The sequence below is a fragment of the Eublepharis macularius genome, chromosome 2 (assembly GCF_028583425.1).
Source record: "Eublepharis macularius isolate TG4126 chromosome 2, MPM_Emac_v1.0, whole genome shotgun sequence".
Classification (NCBI taxonomy): domain Eukaryota; kingdom Metazoa; phylum Chordata; class Lepidosauria; order Squamata; family Eublepharidae; genus Eublepharis; species Eublepharis macularius.
Window position 1 is genome coordinate 155,613,934 of NC_072791.1, and position 14,217 is coordinate 155,628,150.

The 14,217-nt window shown below is 42.5% G+C and overlaps 1 protein-coding gene across 2 annotated transcripts in view; it reads left to right on the plus strand.

Moving 5' to 3' along the window:
* Positions 1–580: 580 nt before the first annotated feature.
* The window catches only part of LOC129324124 (protein lifeguard 3-like), a 41,262-nt gene continuing 27,625 nt past the window's right edge, over positions 581–14,217 (plus strand). For both annotated transcript variants that reach the window (XM_054971134.1, XM_054971136.1), the window contains exon 1: positions 581–894. The gene's annotated coding sequence lies outside the window, so the exon portion shown is untranslated. The remainder of the gene's footprint in view (positions 895–14,217) is intronic.

Genomic DNA, 14,217 nt, shown 5'->3' on the forward strand with positions numbered 1-14,217 from the left:
CTACCCTATAAACAGTATGCAATAATACCGTTGCAAAACCGCTTCCGCTTTCTCTAAATTTTAGTGATATGGTAACCTGCTCTTCCTCCCTGCTCCAACCTACTTTAAAATATGCATCAATATATAAGTGGTGCCTGGCTGCAGCATGGCAAATAGCTGCTCTCACGAGCTATTTTAGGTCAGGAAAACGGCGGGGCGAGGGGAAGGACTTAAATCCCTTCTCCGAGCTAGCCGCGGTCCAGGAATTGCGGTCATGCGGACCGGGACGCCAGATGAGGTAGTTCAGTCTGCGCGACGCCGACACGTTTGGGAAGGGGAACCGGGGAGCAAACAACCTTCAAAAAATATTTTAGTGTAAGCAGTCCGAAGACTTTTGGCCTTATTGCCTCACATAGGAAGTGACATGTGCAAGACGCTACATGTTTCCATAGCCTCTCGAGTGCAACTTCAGTATCCAAACAGAGCTGCAGTTCCTGCCCGCCCCCAGCATCATAGGGTTAACTCATTTTCTGCTAGAAATACCAGGTCCTTCCTCTTGGGGGCGCTTTCTACTAACACGGCACAGGCGCTCATTACGTCGAGCCTCGCCTCGCCTCGCCTCTGTCGTCGCAGCCTTCAAGCTCCGTGTCTGAAACAACAAGTCGAACTTCTCAGGCGGAGTCGTGTGGCGTGCACCGACTCAGGCGAACATTGCGTTGCTGGGGAGGTTGCGAAAAGAGCAGCCGAGTAAGGGGCCAGCACCGAGGAAAGGACCGGGAAGAGGCTGTGGTTTGTCGCAGCCAGAAGCGGGGAAGGGAATTAGGAGACGCTGGGGGCAAGCCAAGGCTTCCCGGGCGTTCTCTGGTCAAGGTTGTCCGTGCTCCCCGGCTGGCTGTGCCTGGCAGGGGTCTCCAGGTAAGAAACCATCCACTCTTTGCGGTTCTGATCTGGGTCTTTAATCCTTCGGAGGTTCTGTGCCCCTTGGGAAAGTTTTGGTCTTGGGTGATAGTAAACCCCCATGGCAAATTTTAACAGCTTCTGCCCTTACCCCGGTTGATTGCTGTAACTTGAGTTAGCGTCTACTAGCACTTTCTAGTGCAGAGAGATTGGGGTTTCAGCCTTCCTGCAAACAATAGCCTTGGGCTCTACCCTGGAGCACAGATACATTCTGAGGCATGAGAGAAGCACTCTGCTTATGTTCAAAGGCACTCTTATTATTTCACCTAGGCCAGGTATTAAACACAAGTTCCAGGGCAGGGCCCTGGTGTGAAGGAAGCCTTGGTGGTGCCCCATTGCGAGCTCTAGCTGTCTCATGCTGTCTTTCTCCAGGTAAAACTCATGTCGATATGGGTGTGGTGCTGGTGTGGTTTGTGGGCTTGTGCCTGTCCCCAGTTTTAGACACAGGGAAATGCATCCATTTAGCCTGGGTAGCCTCACAATCTGTTTTGTTCTCCTTGGTTGTTTTTCAGATAGGTGTGGCTGAGAGTTGACTTTTAAGTGGAGCGAGGGTTACTTCAGTAGCTCTGGCAGACTGCTTCTTGAGAGTGAAGCTAAAGTTTCCTCTGGCTGTTGTGAAATACTGGCAGTGTATCTTAGGGACAAGAAATGAGAAGCTGGCGGGAAGTATAGCTCACAAGGGAGCCCGAGGAGATAGCCAGAGTTTTGTGAGTCACAGTGTTAAAAGCAGCAAATTTATTTACTTATTTTGTTTTTACCCTCTTTTTCTCTGTGACTCAAAGTAGATTTTAAAAGGTAATGTGTACAGCAAACATTGCAACAGACTACAATCGTATTCCCTTGTAAAAGCATCCTCCTGAGTTGCCCTGGTATACTGCAGTTCTAATCCCTTTATAAAAATGGTCTTTTGGACATTCCCGTTTTACACCTTCTGTGAAAGGACAAACGTGGTAGGGGCTTTTGTGTCTGCAACCCTGAAAAGCCACTGCCAGTTTGAGTAGACAATACTCACCTAGACCAGTGGGCCGCTCAGTATAGGGTGGCTTTATGTAATCAAGTAAAGCTCTTCAGTGCCTAGAGATGCATGGAGATGATAGTTACCACCTGGTTATATCAGTGTACAAAGCTGCTGTTAAAGACATGGAACAATAAAGAGCTGGCAATGCTAGCTGCGGACAAACAAAGAAGTGTGGGGTTAAGAGTTTGGGCCTGGTTTCCAGACCCTGAAGGATGCTGTTCTTTCTCCCCCATGTATCTCATTTCTTTCCAGTGATAACTCCCTTAGAATGAGAAGAATCATGCAGTATAGTGGTTAAGTGGTTGGGCTGCGAGTGAGTACTCTGCTGGTTTTACTCCTACAGGTGCCGTGAGATCAGCAGATGGCATTGGAAGAGCCACGACTCAGCCCCAGCCCTCCAGCTGCATTGTAGGGATAATAATAACAACACTGACTTTGTTCACTGCTCTGAGCGGGACATTAATCTGTCTACAAGAGCTGTATATAAGCACGTTGTTGTTGTTCAAATAGATTTAAAAGGCAAACTGGGTGCTGAGAATCGTTTTCACAATTGGGAAACCCTTCCTCAGACTTTGCTATATCCAGTCTTAACCTCATCTCTCCCAGGATCTAGAAGGTGACCAATTCTTTACAGCAGCCACACCCACAATAAGGAATCTGACAACCTGTCTCTCCCTACCAGACATATTCCCCTTAAGGACCCTGTATATTCTTGCTTTCTAATATCAATTCCTGTTGCCCCAAGGAGTTTGTTTGGGCTCATCCCAAGTAAGATGAGCAACTCTGGCTTTGAAATTTGTTGATTTAAAATTATGATTGCAAAGATTTAAGAAGTTTAACACAGGTATCCACCTGTGTAGATGCCCCCCCCCCACCTCCTGGCTCTAAAAGACTGACCAGCCAATCAATCAAGAATCAAGATGTATTTTAAAAAGTTTTTTTTTATCAAATCACGGTTTATTGTCATATCTAAAGTGCCTTAATAGAGTATTTTTATTTATTTTACTTCATTTATACCTTGCTTTTCTTTCCAGTGGGGACCCAAAGTGGCTTACATCATTTCCCTCTCCTCCTTTTTTTATCTGCACAATTCCATGAGGTAGATTAGGCTAAGAGTGTGTGACTGGCTCAAGGTAACCCAGCAAACTTCTATGGCAGAGCGGGGATTCGAACCTGGGTCTCCCAGATCCTAGTCTAATACTTTAACCACTACCCTGCACTGACTCTCTGCCGTGGTTTGTTTCTTGCTCAACAAGCTGGATTCTAACGTCATTACAGGATTCCAAGCTTGTTCACATCAAATTGGGGTTTATATGTTTGGCAGCTGAAAGCCACCAAACAATTTTTTTTAAAAAAAATTAAAATTGCCACAACAGATATGAAGTAAGATTATGGAGAGAGGGGGAGGAAAAAAATTAGGCAGACATGCGTAGCAGCCCAAACTCCCCAAGTTGATTCTAAAGACTAGGAAGACTTCTGTGGTACAAAATTAGTTGAAAGCATATGATCAGTTGCTTGTCATTCATTCCAGTTTGCAACACACAACTACTTAACTAGCTGAAGAAAAGAGGAAAGAAAGTGAGACTGAGAAAACAGGACTTGACCTTTCTGTGCTGATGTGTCCCAGCCTGGCCATGTGTGTTAAGAGGGTTTCCCCCCCCCTCCATTGACAGCTTTCAAGTTCAATGTCTAGCGGAGACACCTAAAGGTAATAACTTGGTGCTGAAGTCGCCGCTTCCCACTCTCTGAATCTTCAAAATGGAATGGTGAACAGTAGCGTCTACCCCATGGCCAGTCTAGCAATATGCTAGAATACAGCTTTTAGGAAGTCTGTTCTGAAGGACCCCGATGTAAGTCAGGCACTAATTCTTTAGAGCTAAGCCTGGCCTCCTTAGCTTTTATTTTTCTATCCTCTGGGAATCTGGTCTCCCAAATGGGAGAGATCATACTCTGAACCATTGTCTTGGGTGGGGGGGGGCGGCGGTTACAGGTTAGGCTTCTGAATTGAATTGCTGGGGAGTGGTTTATTTGAAAGAATCATTTCCTTCATTCTAGTCATGGAAGATAAATTCCTATAACTTCAAGAGTAGAAAACACTGGAAGCTATGAATAAGTTCTTGCGCATGCTTTCTCTTTTCTGCCTCCTTCCCACAGAGAGGAGATATATGATGTGTGTGTAACCTTGTTGCTAGAAATAAATACATGCTGGTTCAGAGCCTAACTACACATTACACTGTTTACATGTCCAGTTTCTTGGGTGGGGAAGGGGTCCTGTTACATGTGTGCCCGGAGATCTTTGTTGAAATTCCCAGGCATGCAGGGGCTCAGTTAGATTGGAAACATGGTATGCAGGGAGAGGGGAATTAAGCCTTCTTTCCCACACCTGTTTTCCTTACCTGAAACATCTCATGAGAACTTCTAGGTGCCTTGTTTAGGAAACATTTATATCCTAGTGGGCTATCTGTGTGCCTGGGAATTAAGATGCAACTGAGAACTCCCAGCATGCATCTGACATGACACCAAAGGGGCCATATAAGCCATGTAATGAATATTGCTAGGCCCTCAGAGTTATGGCTATTAGAACGAATCCAGTCCTGCATTCATTCCAGTGTCTGTTCGTGCAGAATCTGTATGTGTTTCTCTGTTCTAACAAGCCTAGGTGGTTGCACAGATGCATTAGAATTATGCCTACATAAGGCCTGTGCAACAGGGATATTTGAATGAGTAAGTGGTTTGTGACCCACCCCTTTTCCCCCATGTACATATTTGCTTCTGCCTAATGAATGGCTACACACGAGAAAAAAGTGCACATTCTAGCTTTGAGGAAATGAAACCTGTAATAGTACTGCATAATGTACGTGGGTTCCTAACTGGAGCCGGGATGAGAGTCAGGTGGCTGAGCTTGCACAAGGAACCCAAGGAAGGGTGCGTCAGCACAAGACTTTCCCAGAAGTCTCATAACTGAGATATACCCTGCTCCTGAATTAAAATGGGAAGCACACTTCGTTCTTGTACCTGCATATCATAAGTTCGTAGTAAGAACCCGCTCTTTTCAGAAGTCAATTTCTAGTGTTTTCATATGAGTTTCATATGGGCATGCCCCTGATTAGGAGGAGGCTAACCCTGAACCATGACTCATGGAGAGAGAGGGAGAGGGAGAGAGAGAGAGAGAGAGAGAAGGTAGCTTCATCTGAGGTTGGGCAGTTCTGTTGTGCTCCTACATTGGAAATGTTTAATGAAGTATGCCAGTAGTTCCCTATGCAGAGAGAGAGAGTCAAATTATTCTCCCTTGGCAGAGGCTGATCAGAAGGAAACAAAGCCAAATCAGTGAATCATTAGTTATGCAGAGATGCAGCTGGCAACCTCCTCAGTAGGTAGGTAACTTGGTTCTCACAGGAACCTTTAGTAATTTATTTCTTATGATACGCTGCTAGTTTTTTCACAGAACACAATATACTTTAGATGATAAGAACAGGCAGAAGCATTGATGAGGAGGAAGATGGATTATAAACATATGTTTCCTACTTGCAAACTCAGTTTTGCCAATTAACGTACAGCAGAGCACCATCTGCTTCTTTCCTGTTGAGTTCGAGTATTGGTTGCATGTCACTTGTGGGTGTACGTGCATTTTGATATCCATTTATTTATTTATGTCATTTATAGTCTGCCTTTCTCACTGAGACTCAAGACTGATTACACAGTATGAGATTAGTACAGTCAGTATCAAGAACATTTCCGTACTGTATCAAGGACATTTCCACAAACAATGCCATAGGGTGAACAGACACAAGTTTAAAAGACATAGCATTAGCAAGAATCCAATACAGAGTAGAAAAAATACTGAAACAGAACATAATCAGTTCTAGGACTGACATTAGACAACATTCTACGGGATAGGGGGTGGTACATAGGAGTACATATTTAAAGCAACAGATAATATGTAAGGCAATATAGTGATGAAGTCTATGGTCCCTAATTCATTAGCAAAGCATCTGAGACCCCATCCCTACAATACAGCTCTCCCATTTGAGTAAAAAGCCTTTTTGAATAGTTTGGTTTTGCATGGTTTGCAGAAAGCCAGGAGAGTGGGGGCTCTCCTGACCCCCTCAGGAAGATCATTCCACAGAATAGGGGCCACCAAGAGAAAGCCCATGTACGGACTGCTGTTGAAGTATAATCTTTGTTTATGTATAATCTTTGGGCAGTAGACTAGACTACATGGTCCTGTGAGCTTTAATGAGCAGCAGCAGCAACTTTGGCAGGATTGTAGTGATATGAATTGATTAATTAGAAGTTTGCATATGCAAATAATTCATTAATTCATTATGTATAATGTCCCAATTGTGGTTGGGTATCTCTGGACTAACCAAAAGTATTCCACTTCTAATAACTTTTTTGTGATAGTTATTTGCCTCCCTTTGGAGAGGGGAAGATGAAATTAACAAAACCTTTCAGGAGCCATCTCTGCAGGCTCTGTCTTTTTAAACTACCCTGGTGTAGAGAGGTGAAATTGACAGCGCCTTTCGTTCTGTCTTTTTAAACTACACTTCCCAGCTAACATTGCATCTCCCTACAGTTGAGTGTAAGATGTAGAGAGACTCTACATTGTAGGGATTATGCAAACCTTGTCTGAGTGTAGGCTTTTACCTTAAAAGTCCTGTAAACCTGGATAAAAGGTATCAGTGTCCTAATCTAGTTTCTCATTGAATTCGGTGTCTGGTGCCAGAATTCCTGGAGTGGCAAGGCAATTGATGCTTATTTCTAATAAATGAAGGCAATGTAGGACAGGGCTGGAACAGAGAGAGGTTCAGGAATCTTTTCACATCTCTATATAGTGAGGGGAGGGAGAAACTGAGTCTTCTTCCACGTAAGATTTGGGTCCAGTAGCACTTTCAAGACCAACTAGATTCCCAGGATCTTTAAGGTGCTACTGGACCCAAATCTTGCTCTTCTACCACAGACCAGCATGGCTACCCACTTGAATCCTTCTTCCAGACACAGGTAGCTCTGCATATCTTTCATTGCTGCTGCAAATGCATAGGCATTCACTGAGGCAACAGATCATCCATATGGTAGTTTCCCTCCTCCTTGTTTCATCCTTCATGGCCACCATTTCCCCTTTTTTGTCAGAGGGCTTCTTTAAAAATTTGCTAGCTCTATTATCATAATCTGCTGGTTCTGAGCTATTTTTTTAACCAAAGCTCTAGCAGAGTTCTAAAGGGAAATTTGCATCCTGCATCTCTTCTCTTAGAATGCTGCAATGAAAAGGGCAATAAAAATGAAAGCTGGAAACTAGCTATACTGTTATAACAGTATAGAGATCTAATAATTCTATATTTTTATTTTAAACACCTGAAAAAATATCTCTGTGCTGGAGGAAATGGTAGCTATGGAGGGCAGAGGTTAGGAAAATAGTACTGAACTGGGCAGGACCTGCAGAACTGTGCACCTTCCCATCTAAACGATATCACAGCAAAGCACAGAAAAACACAGAAACAGGACAAATAGAGGGCAACTTCATGTGGATGCTCCTGAAAACAATGCTGCTGTAAGGAATCCAATGTAGAGCAAAACATCTGCATGGAAGAAGCCTGAGTTTAACTACTCCATAGACTTATCCTGCCTGGTGTCAAACACCTGACAGTTTTGGATTCATCTCTGCAAGAAGCCCTGCTTTGTTTCTTAAAAACGTTGCTATTGTGGGAAGATGAACAGGGGATTTTGTCCTGGGCAGACTTGGAAAGTGCTGTGCAGCCATACTCTTTGAATAGGTGGTGATGTAGCAGAGGGTGGGAGAGTAAAGTCTGCCAGACTGAAGATAGATGGCCTTGGAGCCTGCTTGGTTAACAATCTAGACATTTGGCAAATTATCTCCTGGTGTTACCATTGTGGTGTGGAAGCTTCTGTGGTATGAAGTAATAATGTGAGAAGTCCGGAGTCATGTGGGAGGTGCCCATGATGTGGTACCTTTTCATGCCTGTCACCTGAGTTTTTGGGAGTGACCATCCCTGGGTGGACTCTCCCACACAGCCAGGGACTTCCTTGCATTGCCTGTGCACTGAAGCAAGGAGCTGTGAAACAGCTGTTGTTATTCCATGGAAAATAATCAGATGAGTGTCGGGGTGTCCTTTTTACCCTGCACAAAAGGCAGTTTCAGTCCATATTCACTCCATCATTTCAAAGAGGCGATATGAACTAGTTTTTGGAACCTGAAGTGGCTGAGATACTATTGTTTAGAGTTCTTGATTGCTTGGGCTCAATGGAATAAGATGCCCATTGTATATATTAACTTCGATATTTCTCAGATACTACAGAGTATCTATTGCTGTTGTGCTGTAATACTACACCTACTAGAGCTAAAAGCTTACTTTTTTAACATAAATTTTATTGATGATTTAAAAAACGCATACAAATTAAAAAATAGAATAAAAAAGAGAGAGAAAGAAAAAAGAAAAAGCAATATATAGGAAACACTTGATTGTCTCTGCAACAGGTATTGGCCTAATTGCAAAGTTCACACTTGTACTCTTATTCTCAGCATAAAGCTTTTCATTTTTTCTGTAGTACTTTTCCCCCTCCCCCACCCTTACACTTGAAAACCACAAGTCATCAGTTCATTTTTATCACTTTCATGCACAAAGTTAATAAGGGGTTTCTAGTTTGCTATAAATGTGGACAATGTCTTCTCTGATCAAAGCTGATCAAAGAGGTAAGTTTAGCCATCGTGGCTAAGAGCTTGCTTTTTCAAACATTCCTTCAGAATGTTTATGGAAAGCTGTTTATGTCAAGCTTTTTGATCATTATTCTAATGAATCCAGTGTATCCTGACAGGTAAGACATTGCAGGGCTCCAGCAGATTCAGCCTTTGTTTTCCTTTTCCTTGTCTTCATCTTGGATCAGATTTACCTATTAAGTCTTTGTGTAATATGAAACACAACTGGCATACATTTAATTGGCAAAATATCACTCATGTTGTAAGATTTCCTGGATGTAGGAAATTCCCCCTCATAAAAGGAAGGTGTGATTTTACTTCTGGATCAAGGCAGCACCAAAGAGTCTAGATGTGTTCTCAATGGGAGAGTTGTCAATAGGATTTCTCGGCTTCGGTTGGGTAGAGGGAGCAGAGGCCAAGCTCTACTCGCTTTGCATGGGTGGCAGCCAGGTCAAAAACAATGCATCTCCTCTGCCTGAAAGGGAAGCACCTCCTGGAGTTATTTGCACCATCAGGTAGCAAAGCAGGAATTAAGGGGGCAAAAGCTGTCCTGGTTGAGTTGTGGAGGCTGATTTGCTTATTCCTTGATTAACTTGATCTGAAGAAGTGAGCTGTGACTCACAAAAGTTCATACCCTGCCACAAATTGTGTTAGTCTTATAGGTGCTGCTGGACTCTTGCTCTTTTCTACTGTTACAGAGAGACTAACACGGCTGCCCATCTTGATCTAGCTTATCCCTGGTCTTGTGTGTGAACACCCTAAAAGCTGGAGCTGAGATGTGGATTGGGTCACCCTACCTACCAGTTGCTGGTCTTGTGACATACGGTAAAAATCCCCCAAGAGACACCCACAAATAAGTTTCATATAACATTTTTTCCAGACAAAGCTATTGTAATCCAATGTAGATTTAAAAGCACGGAAGGGCAGGAGGTGACCTAGTCCAGCCTAGACGTCGTACATTTTCTTTTTGAATCTAGCAGCCAGAGCCCTACTCGACCTCTCCTAGCTTGCCTGCCCTAGAGAGATTCTTCTTATTTATCTGTTCCGAGTCCACACATGATATACTAATTGTGCTGCAGAGTCATCTCCCTCTCCCTCCCCATCGCAGCCTAATCTTCCAAGCAACAGCTTTTGCAGGCACGCCCAGATAATCGTCAGAGAACATATAGTATTAAGGCGAAAAGGAACTCTTCAGATCTCCCACAGCTGCCCAGTAGTCTTGGCTTCTTACCATATTTTGAATTGAAATGACAGATAGGAGTATATGTGCAACAGTATAATATAATAATAGGGAAATGTTCTGTATGTGCTGCCAGGTGCATATATAAATACGCTACATATATGTGTGTGTGTGTGTGTCATTATTCTGTGACCTTTGACAGCCTTTAATTAACTGGTCCACAAGCAGCTCCTTAACCAAGACTCAAAATGATGCCCTCCGAGTAACTCTTTTTGAGTTACCTGAGGAGATTTGCATCTTGAACCCCTGTGACTTTAGAGCCAACTATGGTCCACTCCACACCCACATTTACATTGAGACCAGATGGGTGCTTTATTAGTGATGCACAGTAGTTGTTTCCCATGCCATTTAACAATTGTGTGAAACTACTGGGTGTTCAGAGACTTGGAGCTAAGTGCTGTTGTTGGGTGGTTTTATGATGCATTTTATTATGCTGTTTCCTTTTTTAGGCCTGATTGATGGCTCTGATTGGGCAGAAAGGCAGGCTATAAATGTTGGGGGGGGGGGGTGAGGCAGCAGATGCACATAGCAGGTACATGAAGTTCGTAATGGACTGGGTGAGAGCCAGCAAACTGAAACTCAGACCAGACAAGACTGCATTGCAGAATAGGGAAAAAAGTCACTGGCAGGTTTGGGTTTGGAGTATTCTGAGATTCATCCCTTCAAATGTACCCATGGATCTCATCTTTGGTAGAGATTGCATTTAATCCGCTTTGGTTGGTTTACCACTTGTGTCCTGGAAAAGTGAGATTTGCGTTCTGGTCACTTTCAGAACAGATTATAGAAATACACATTATACGGTGTTGCCTTTGGAGACTGGTGCAGTTTCTGAGTCTAACTGGTACAGATTTATGGGATAGTATCATATTGGTTATAAGAGAATTTCACTGCCAGATTCGTTTCCAAGCACAATGAGTAATGTGTGTGCATTTAAACATTAGCATTAAAGCCCTAAACAGGTAGAACTTCATGCAGACCTGTCCCAACATTACAGTCACCACCAGATCTCCTTGCTCCACATATATCCATCTTCTGGGAGATGGGTGGCTGCTAGAGACAGGGCTTTTTCTGTAGCAGTCTCTCTCTTGTGGAACTTCTCTGTACAGACATTCTGCTGCTGTCAAACTTCAGGCATTACCTGAAGACTTTTCTGCTCTTCCAGGCACTCCACAGTAGCTAGTGTATATGTTGATTTGTACTGATTGGTATTGCTTGGCCTTCACGTCTCACTTAACTGCCTTAGTCTTTTGTTTTTTACCATTACCTTTTGCTGCTTTCATATACTAGTATATTTAACGGATTTATTATGGCTTATGTTTTGCTGTTTATTGTTGAATAATTATTTTCTGTTTTTGCATTGGTTTGCTTACTTGTGAACCACTTGGAGATCCTCTGGCAGACAGGCAGTTCAGAAACATTTTTTAAAATATAGATGAGATGGAGGCTTTCGGTGTTCTGCTGATGCAATAGCTGTTTATCCTATATGAAGTATTGGCCACAGAGCATTTTCAACCCCTTCTGGTCTCAGAACGTTTTGGTTCTCATTCTCGATAGGGCCCTCTTTCATAGCTGCTGTCTCATCATGAGCTGTTCTCTTGAGCTCAGCGTGTTGGCAGGAGGAGGTCAGTGCCACTCCCTATTTTTCAAGCCATTGAATGCTTGAGGCCTGACTCAGAGGGGCGGGAAGCTGTGTAGAAGGACTAAGAATAGAACTCACTCCGAGGGAACAGACAACAGCATTGCACTCTCTCCACCATACTTGGTGGCTGTACCTGCTACCTATTTTCTATGTTCTTTCGACTAAAGGCTGGTCAGTACTGAGTTTGCACCTGATCATACAGTTTATCCTCTGAGTGCACTTGTTCAACTAACTAGAGAATATTATTTCTTGCTTTGGTTCTGCATCTGTTAACTTTGCAGTCCTATGCTAACAATCTTAATGTGGGAAACTGCCAGGCAAAAGAGGTGAGGAATATGCAGCGGTGGATCTTCCCCACCTTCTTCTTTACCTTGTGACTTGTGAACCCACCTGAATGAAATGGCACCAGGGCTGCTGTGAGGAGGGCTCGATCCCTTCTTGTGGTAGTGAATAACTGGGCTTCTTCCATTACAGCAAGAGGAAGGGAGGATTTCACTTAATTTTCCCTCTCCTTACAGCTGTCCTCCACAAGTAAGCAAAAGAGTGGACAAGTTACCCATTTATTCTTTGGCTTTCCTATTCCTGGAAGATTAGGCAACGCAAAAGGTTGAGAAATAAACAACAAAAAATAAAATATCTATATAAAACAGAGAGATGTCTTTAATAAATCAAGGGAAACCCTCATCCAAAAAAGTCTAACGTGTGCCCTATAAACACAGCATATAGGTGTCAAGTACAAAAAAATACAAAATACTGCAAAGGTCTGATTCAGTATATCACAAATAAATGCAACACCTACAAATTTGCAAAAATGTTTATCATAAAAGAGCCAAAATTGTACAATACATGGCAGTCTGCATTGAGGCTGATGACAAACGAACATTCGAGTGCTGGCCTTCAGGACCTATTGATGACAATTGTGAATTATATTATGAGGAGGTGATTAGTGACTCTTGAGATATTACTTGTACCTGATCAGAAGCATTTATACAAATGGTTTTAGCTATGTCTTGTGGTGTGGCTGAGACAATAATATTTACCTCTTTTTGGATATGTGCCTCTAAGGAAGGTTAATTGCTCAAACACATCTGGCTTTTTCGGCTTATATAATACATTGAACAATTTTGGCACCTGTATGATATGCTTGTAAGACACACATCAGACTTTTTTGGATGTTTGGATAAATACTTTGATTTATTAAAGAATCAATATTTCATATGAATATTTTGTTTTTTTCTTTTTCTCAGCCTAATCATTCTGTCTTTTCTGGTTGGATTTTTATCTCCCCTCTCTCCCAGTTGCCCTTTCTTGACTCCCTAGTTCTGGGCCAGAATGCTGGAGCAAAAGTTTAGTACGCTGCAATTGGAAGCTCTTGTGAAGGCATTACCTCAGGGACCTGTGGTTTGCAGAACAAATTACCTGGGATTTAGCATTAAAAATGGGGGATCTTATTCATCTTGCACTATCTCTATGATATTATAATGTTCCTTGTGCTTGATCATTGGAAATGGAGATGATAATTGACAGAGATTTTGCTCAGTCATTTGTAACCTAGGAACGTACCTTTGTAGGCATGTTGCCATGTTTCTAGGACTAAATGATGGCGCAAAAAGCAATTTCTCTTTCATTACATTCTCTGTACTGTTGCCTCCTTCCCTCCCATGGTTTCATAATTCTGATACCAAGTACATGGACTTTGCTCCCATTCAGTATTTCAGCAGCTGGAGAAGTTGGGGATTTTCCAGTATTTTAGTTCCTTGTTTAACAGGTCCTTTTTGCTTGCACCTTTCCTTGTGGCATTTTGGCGGTCTGCTTAGTGACCTCTGGAGAGGAACTTCATCTGGAACAAACACTTTGTGTACCGTTATTGAGAAAAGAAAGTGCAAGGATGCCCTTGATTTTGTTGAGACTTCCTTATGGCTCTAGTACTACTTTATTTAACACTGTATTTGCTTCATTGATAGTCTGCCTTTTTGCTGAGTCACAAGGCAGATTACAGGGAAAACAGTGGAATATATATGCAACAAACAACGTGATGGAAGTGGATTATAGGATTAGAAAACAATGCAATGAAAACAGTATAATACGTAAATAAACAATGCAATAAAACTGCCTAGGATTTTCCACTGCCATTAAAACTACAACCCTATTCCCTTTATAAAAAGACTCTTCTGAACAATCCTTTTTTATATATTCTGCAAAATTTAAAGCTCAAGGAGCCTTCCTTGCCTTGATAGATTTCTTGGAGTTCTGCCCTGTTTATAAAGGTTTGAAAGCACACCCTCTCTGCCCTAAACACTGGGAGATGTGTTCATTTCACAGTGTAAGCAGCTGATGAGTATGTCTTCTCTTACTTCTCATAAACAGCTTGGGCTGCACTTAAGATTGCTACATGTGCTTTATTCATAAAACATGATAATGCTTCCTCTATTTTGAAAAATCCATAATGAAGCGCACCTTGTGATGCAGACATACATGACTGGATTTCCTGTAACCTTTTCATTTTAAATCAACCTTTGAGGGCTGCTAAAGAAGAAAAAACCTTTCCTCCCTGCCCTGTTTTCCCAGTTTAAGTCTCTCTCTTCCTCACATCCCTGATCTCCTAAATCACTACTCAGGGGACGAAATATAGGCCTAGTCCAGCTATCTAGAACTGTTTTTTCTCCAGTAGG